The sequence below is a fragment of the Vulpes lagopus genome, chromosome 19, assembly GCF_018345385.1.
Source record: "Vulpes lagopus strain Blue_001 chromosome 19, ASM1834538v1, whole genome shotgun sequence".
Lineage (NCBI taxonomy): Eukaryota > Metazoa > Chordata > Mammalia > Carnivora > Canidae > Vulpes > Vulpes lagopus.
The window spans coordinates 53,354,251-53,362,648 of NC_054842.1; the positions used below are offsets into that span (position 1 = coordinate 53,354,251).

General features: G+C 41.5%; 1 pseudogene; it reads right to left on the bottom strand.

The window, feature by feature from the left end:
* Window positions 1-6,346: 6,346 nt before the first annotated feature.
* On the bottom strand, window positions 6,347-7,101 carry LOC121478531 (annotated as a pseudogene).
* Window positions 7,102-8,398: the final 1,297 nt, after the last annotated feature.

Here is an 8,398-nt window from a genome sequence, read left to right on the forward strand (position 1 = left end):
AACCGCATCGTGTGGTAAGAGTATATTTAGTTTTGTAAGAAGCTTCCAAACTGTCTTCCAAAGTGGTTGCACTATTTTGCATTCCCACCATCAACGAGTGAGAGTCCTATGGTCAGTTTTTGCAAAATGTCTTGGAAAATGCAGTGTGTCCTACTGTGTAATATTACAGTCCAATGCTGTTGCTTCTTAGTAACAAGAAAGGAATAAAGTAGTTCAGAGAAGGAAGCCTGGTTGCTAACTGGCAGCAGTTTCCCTTCCAACTGCAGTGGATTATTTCCCAAATCTTGAAATAGGAAACTAGATTAAGTTCCATAAAAAAACTTTGACTGAGTGGATGAGCCATTGTCATACATAATTTGTTCTATTTAAAGAATGTCAACACCTTGAGGCAATCCATGCATTCATAAACTCTAGTCCAAACTCAGCAAATCCCAAAGCCCCACCCTGCTCTGCTGAAAATGGCTGCAGGAAAAACTCGATCGTTGAAAAGTCTGATTTCCGTCATGATATATCGAACACATAATGAATTGAAATGTACCTTCTGCAGCATAATTTCTTCATAAAACCTCGCTAAATCAATTGGTAGTAGAAACAAGATAATAATCTATAAGGAGCAAGTGCTTTTGCATTTTGCAACATAATGTGCAAAGTCAGTTAAAATGTTCATGTTTATCATCTATTTTTTAAAGAAAGAATGGTGGTTTATCTATACTTTATTAGCCACTAGTATGATCTCAAGTGGGTAAGAATAAATACATACATGTATACATTCTATACATACATACATACACAGAAATAGAGATATAATGTAATCTCCATGTGAGCAAGGATTTTTTTTTTTTTTTTTTTGGTTTATATTGTCCATTGTTTTATCCCGCCAGGAAAAGTGCTAGCACATAGAAGACTATATTTACATTAGAGGTTAAAAGAAGGAACCACTATATATAAATATAGTCTTCTAATACCAACATTGTCTTCAAATGCACACATACACACATACATGGTATGAATGACTATGAAGGCTCCTGCTCTCTTCCTTTGATTTCAGAGAGTTGTTGATAGATCTTTGTGTTTTCTTTTTCTGAGTGCATGAGCTCCATGAAACTCCATGAAGCCTGGATTGGCTATATTGATAAGCTTACCAACACTGTAGCTCTCCAAGTTGATCTCAGCTGAAGGGACTGATATAGCAGTCACTACACCCTGATTCGTTTCTCTTTAAAAGCATTACATATGTTCCTGAGATTGACAGTGCCCAGGTACAGTCACATGTTTGCCTGGGTGCTGGGGCAGAGAGGTGAAGGACTCGTATAAGAATTACAGCAAGGGGCTTTACAGATACAGGCTGTCACCCACAAAGTGAGGCTGGAGTTTGGCTGGTGTGGAGTCCCCTTGGAGACCCCATGTCTCTGTCTCAGTTGAGTATCCAGGACACCTCTGCCTAGTGAAGAAATCTACGAACAAAGAAAATTCCCAGTCCTACTCTTCTTCCTCAGTAGATAGCATGATGGAGCAGGCAAGAGCACTGGCTTGCAGCCCATCACAGATGGATTAACATCTCTCCTCTGCTACTTACTACTTGCATCATTTTAACCTCTCTGAGTTTGAGTTTCTGTAACTGTAAAATGGCAAAAGTAATCACCTACATCATAAGGTTCTGATAAGGATTGGTTGCCAGCGAGTATAGAGTGTGGGGTCAACAGGAAACCCCTGGCAATTCTGTCCCAACTGTTCTGTGATGTGTTATAACATGTTCTCCTATAAAATGTTATGATCATCCTAACAACTGGATGGACCAGCGCCACATGGGCTGCCTTTGTTCACTCTTCCTACCCACTCTGAGCTGACCTTAGTAGTTTGACCCATCTCCAGCCGCTGATCCAATTCCATGGTGCAAATGTGAAACACATATTTTAGTGGAGATTTTAGCAGGATTTCATAGACAGGTCTCAGCATCCAACATACAGCAGAAACAATAAAATTCCCTCATTAAACACCTCAGTACTTTCTTCAAAAGTTTCCCTGGACTGTAATCAATTTCACATCTTCTCCTTCTCTTGAAACACACATTACACTAGCCAAAAGGCCAAGAAGTGATGAAACACAGCTTCCAAAGGCCTGACCTGATACCCTGAGCAATCCCGACCTACCCTCAGCATCATGCCTCACACTGCCATACACAGGGCTGCAGTCAGCAAATCCCTGCCTGACCCAACAGCTGGGGTGGCTCTGAAGCTCCACAGCTGTGGTCCTGATCAATTCTCTCTGGGATTCTCTTCTCTCCTGGCCTCATGGGAGGAAGCAATACAAGGCAACCCCAAAGTGAGACATGACGAGTTTCATTCACAGTTTTTCCAGGGCTGCTCAAGCTTGCATGGCTGAGGGGTTCAGGGCTACCCACGTGGGCCTATGATTCTAGGGGCTCACCTTTCAGTCCTCTGCCTTTCCCCTGGGCTTTGAGCAGACAATTGGTTTTCTGTTCCCTATCCTGCACTGCTACATTTTGAGGAGAATATTGGAGATGCCCAAACCAACTCCCTCCATCAGTCATGATCTAAAGGGCCCCAGAGTACGAGGCTCTTGACTTTCTACAGTGAACAAAAGGGGTGGTTTCTAGGCAGACCAACTCAGACCCCACCTCCTCCTTGGCTTACTTCCCCAGCCATCCCCTGCAGGCCTGGATCACACCTACTACCTTTCTGTGTAAGGGTAGGAGGTGGACTACAAGCTTTACCATCCCCCTGCTGAGCGTTTGAATCTTGAATTCCCCAACTTGCCAGTGGGCAAGTTTACTTAACCTCTCTTAGACTCAGTCTCCCTACCTGTAAAACTTGGATAATACTACCTGCCTCAGAAGACTATGGGTAAAAGCCAGTACCTGAAACAACACACATTCCCAAGAGTGATTATTTGGTCCTGATTTGGACAAAGCTGGATTGGGGGTTCCTGTACCTATCTGACTGGCTCTATTATGAGGGTCAGTTGAAAAGGCCTGCATGCCTTCCTCAGAGGCTGGCACCACCACACAGGAGCCATAGTCCTTCCTGTCTGCCTGGACAAGGGATCTCATTCTCAACACACTTTGCTTTCCTCAGATGAGAAAAACAGGACAGTGGTTCTCAACTGGGGCAATCTTATGAAGTCCCCCACCCATCAGGGACATTTGGCAATATCGGGAGACATTTTTGGCTGCTCACAACTAGGGGTGGGTGGGGTGCCACTTGCATCTGTTGGGTGAGACCAAGGATGGTGCTAAACATCACACGATGGACAACAGGACAGCCCCCACAACCAAGAATTACCCAACCCAGAATGTTGATAGTGTTGAGGTAGAAAATGTTGAAATAGACCCTGTCTCTGGAGTGTATGTGCTCACAGATAAAATGGTATTTTTAATTAAGTGAGGAAAAAAAGTTGTGGGAGGCAACTGTGTAAAAAGTATGCTTGTGGACAAATTCTCTGAAACGAAAAACAAGAAATGCTACTGAAAGTATGATCTCAGACAATTCTCTTGCATTTTAAATCTCCCTATAATGTGGTTGGGGCCATAAGTAAAGGAAAGAAGTGAATTGTCCCAGAGTGTGGCACAGGATTCAGCTAGTAATTTAAACAAGATAACCAGCCCTTGGAAACCCACTGACCTTCAAACTCTCTCCATTCACCCAGTGGGCCAATTTGTCCACAGCCAATGCACTTTGAAAATGCATGAGATAGAATCACACGAAGAGAAATCAGCATTTAGAGGGGCAAGAAAATCCATCCATGTGAAAATAATTTAAGTAGGGTTTTTAATATTCATTTAATTTTACTTCATTGTTCACTAAACCAGAAAATGACAGCAATCGCCATGACTGGTTAGGTCAAAAAAATTTCTAGTTTAACTGGCTTTTCCTTTTTTAAGTTTTGTTTTTTTTTCCAGAAACTATTTTGACCTGCCAAGTCATGAAAAACCGCCAAAGCAATCTATGTGTAAAACAGAACCGAAGCAGAACAGATCAGAGGGAAAGAAGCAAGCACTTAGGGTACCTTCTACATTATGGGACAGATAGTTTCCATGATGACAAAAGAAAAAAAAATAGGACATTTATAATGAAATGAAGTGGCTGAACATCAGAAGACCTTCTTAAATTGAGGTGGAAAAAGACTCCAACACATAACACAAAAGGCTAATCAGGGCAAGACATTGAAAAGCCCTATTCAGTAAGGGCCAAAGGATGGCTTAGCTCCCAAAATACCATTAAAGAACTTTACAGCCCGCATTTCTTGTTAGCTGAGCATGTGAGACACAATAACTGCTCCTAGTCACTGTCAGCCCAGTGGGGATAATTTGCAGGTAATTCATACACAACCTTTTTTGCAGGCAGATTATGGGGTTCACAAGTCTGAACTTTTTATTTTATTTTTTCAAAGAGAAAGATCCATTGGCTAAGAGTATGGACTTCTTTCAGATGTGTTAGTTATGGCAGCTTTTGTTGTTTCTGTCCCTAACCACTGGATATTTGCAAGCTCACAAATCATCCTTTTGATTTATTTATTAACACTCTGATCAATGCAAGGAAACATGAAAAATCTAACCTTTAATCTTTAAGATGGTTGAGATAGAATGAGCTTAGTTCCCTACTAGAAAATGCCAAAGTTATGAAACTATAAACTACATTATTTATGAAAGAGGAATGTGTCTTGACAAAAAATTAGCTTTCAGGCAGACTTCTGTAATGGGTACAGATTACTTGATCTGCTCATTCCATCCTGTCTAGTCTTGCTGTAATAATCTGTTTATTTATTCATTGATTCATTTATGCTGTACTCCACAAATGTTTCCAGGAAGCACACGCATACATATACCCCCGCCACACACACACACACAGAATACTTGAGGTAATAAAGCTAAGGAAAAATAATTCCGCTAGGGAAAAATTAGAACATAGAATACATGCCACGTAATGCTATGAGTTCACAGGGTGGGCTACAACTTTGGTGCCAGGCTTCTTAATAGCCCAAGCAAAAAGCACACCCCAATTATTACAAGGTTCACAGAAGAAAAAGAGTGTTTCATTTGTTCAGTGTTTCTTAACTATAAAACCTGAGTGAATATTCTCTCTTGTGCCTTGTGACAGCAATTTCTGGAGGGATTGGTTAAACAATTGTAAGACTCTTGTTTTCTTAATTGTAGTGTTTCCAAAATAAGGACTAGAACACAATTTTGCAAAATCACTGCCATAGAGAAACTCACATACGTGTCCAAGGAAGTATGCCTGAGGGCAGCACTGTCATACAGAAACAAAATAAACGTTCAGCATTAAGAGAATGGATAGATTTTGATATATCCATACATGGGAATCCAGCACAGCAGTTGAAATAAATAGATGAATTAGATCTACACTATTGAGATGGATAAATCCCAAAAACATAGAATTAAAAAGCAAGTTGGAATATGATACATATAGTGTTAATTGATATAAATGTTTAAATCTCCTTGAATAATACTATAAAAACAAATAATTAACAAAAACATAGAAACATAGATGGCAAGATAACAGAACAACTTCAGGATACTGATTCTCTCTAGGACAGTAGGGAGGAATATGGTGGTCATGACATTATTTGAACTCCATATAGGATGCAGGGCGTCGGGGAGCTTCCACTATCTCTAAGACTTTCCTTCCTTCCTTCCTTCCTTCCTTCCTTCCTTCCTTCCTTCCTTCCTTCTTTCCCTTCTTCTTTCTTTTTCTTCTCTTTTTTTTTTTTGGTGCATAGAAATAATTTTATTTTGTATTGCAGCATAGTAGACATATAATCAATATTATTTCTTAGGGTGTACAAATGTATAAATTATTCACATTAAAAAAAATAAAGAACAGGGGCAGCCCCCGTGGCTCAGGGGTTTAGCACCTCCTACAGCCTGGGGTGTGATCCTGGAGACCCAGGATCGAGTCCCACGTCGGGCTCCCTGCATGGAGCCTGCTTCTCCCTCCGCCTGTGTCTCTGCCTCTCTCTCTCTCTCTCTCTCTGTGTGTGTGTGTCTCTCATGAATAAATAAGTAAAATCTTTTTTAAAAAATTAAGAACAGGAAGCCTTGTATGCAGGAGATATTAAAATTTGTACTTAATTTTGAATCTGTTTTTGACACTACACATAAAGAACTTTATAAATCTGAATGACTATGACATGATACACATTTGGACAAAGTATACATATGGATGCACTCTAGATGCCTAATTCACTACATGGCTAACTCGTTCTTCATTCGGTCATTGGGATTCCAGGAGCTGAAGCATATGTGGATCTGAAAGATACTTCCAGAAGTATATTTGTTACACTGGCATTTTAAGGATTTTTGTTTCTTCTATTTTGCTTTATGGTGAGGAGACTTTGTCTCTTTAAAAGCAAGAAGACCTTCAAGCCTGTTTTTTATTGGAGCAGTCTGAGCATGACAAGCTTCTTCTATGGCTAATCCTGTTACTAAATCAACCTCCATCCCTTGATTAATTGCTAATTTTGCCTCTCATCATAACACGTCCCTGAGGTAAAAACTCTTGCCAGGCCCAAGGCCTTGCAGTGGGCAGCATCCCCCTCCAGGTTCTGTTCTAGAACATGACTAATCAAGGTCACTGCTTTGGCTTCTTGGCCACTGGGCACATGTGCAGAGAAGAAAAGTTCTTTGGCCAGGGACATCCTGTTAGCAGGTGAGTTACTGGGTCCCCACTAATTTCATTAATCACTGCTCTTAATTTGGAGACAGAAGGGCCAACTTCATGTTGACGCTCTCATTCTCTATAAGATCCACACCAGCACAGAATATCCCTGGAACTTTATTCCTATTATTCCTGACTTTCCCTTTTCCTTCCTTTCCTTTCATTTTTTTCTTTCTCTTCCCTTCCCTTCCCTCCTTCTTTTTAAGGGGGGACTGGAGCAGAGGGAGAAAGAGAATCTTAAGCAGGATCCACTCTCAGTGCCCCAAGCAGGGCTTGATCTCACAACCCTGAGATCATGACCTGCGGGGAAATCAAGAGTCAGATACTTAACCAACTGAGCCACCCAGGTGCCCAGTGACCTCAGTTTCTTATCAGATTTTAAAGCATCTACAGCTTTTGAGAACATTTTTTTAAATGAATTTTTTTTTTTATTTATTTATGATAGTCATACAGAGAGAAAGAGAGAGAGGCAGAGACACAGGCAGAGGGGGAAGCAGGCTCCATGCACCGGGAGCCTGATGTGGGATTCGATCCCGGGTCTCCAGGATCGCGCCCTGGGCCAAAGGCAGGCGCCAAACCGCTGCGCCACCCAGGGATCCCTTTTGAGAGCATTTTTATCAGATTTTTACTGAATGAGTTTTTGGCATTGGCTCTATTTATTCCAAGCACCACTATTCCTCAGTTCTCTTCCTCCAATTACCGCACTCACTGCCTGTCCTCATCTTAGAGCTGTAGCCCCTCCTCCAGCCTACCCTCTGGCGCCCAGCCCAGGGGCGCAGATCGCCAGACAGCCTCCACCAGGGTCCAAGCTGTGCACGGCGAGCAGCCACCAAACGAGCACAGCCCACCTACAAGGTGCCCAAGGGCCCCGCCCACTGCCCCCATCACCTTATCTGTTTAGGACTTTCTTTACACAAAGATGTGAAACAAATATCGCAAACCAGCAAGCAGTCTAATTTTTGTCATGGGCATTGGGTGTCTATTATCCTCTCTGAACTTTCTGTGCATTGAAATCTTTAATATTTAAACATAAAAAATTAAAATGATGAAAGTTTGAGAGCAGAGGTTGAAGGATCTAGAATACCATGCCTAGGATTCTGAACTTTATTGTCTAGGCATTAAGAACATTTGTGCAGGGGCACCTGGGTGGCTCAGTCAGTTAAGTATCTGCCTTTGTCACAGCCCTCGTTGGGCTCCTTGCTCAGTGAGGAGTCTGATTCTCCCTCTATTCCCTACTCATGCTCTATTCTTCTCTCTCTCTCTCTCAAATAAATAAATAAATAAATAAATAAATAAATAAATAAAATCTTTTTTATTTTTATTTATCTTTTTAAAAGATTTTATTTATTCATTCATGAGAGACACACATAGAGAGAGAGGCAGAGACACAGGCAGAGGGAAGCAGGCTCCATGCAGGGAGCCTAACGTGGGATTTGATCCTGGGTCTCCAGGATCACGCCCTGGGCTGAAGGCGGCGCTAAACCGCTGAGCTACCCGGGCTGCCCAAAATCTTTAAAAAAGAATATTTGTGCAAACTTAATTTGAAAAAAAAAAAAAAAGACTGAGTAGAGGGCAGACTTGTCTGAGCTGTGCTCTAGAAATTACCAGCCACATATAACTTTACTTTCTTGCTCTTCCTATGATACATACTTAACTCCATCCGTAAACTCTGATGTATTCCCTGTTTATTCTCAAAATTGTCC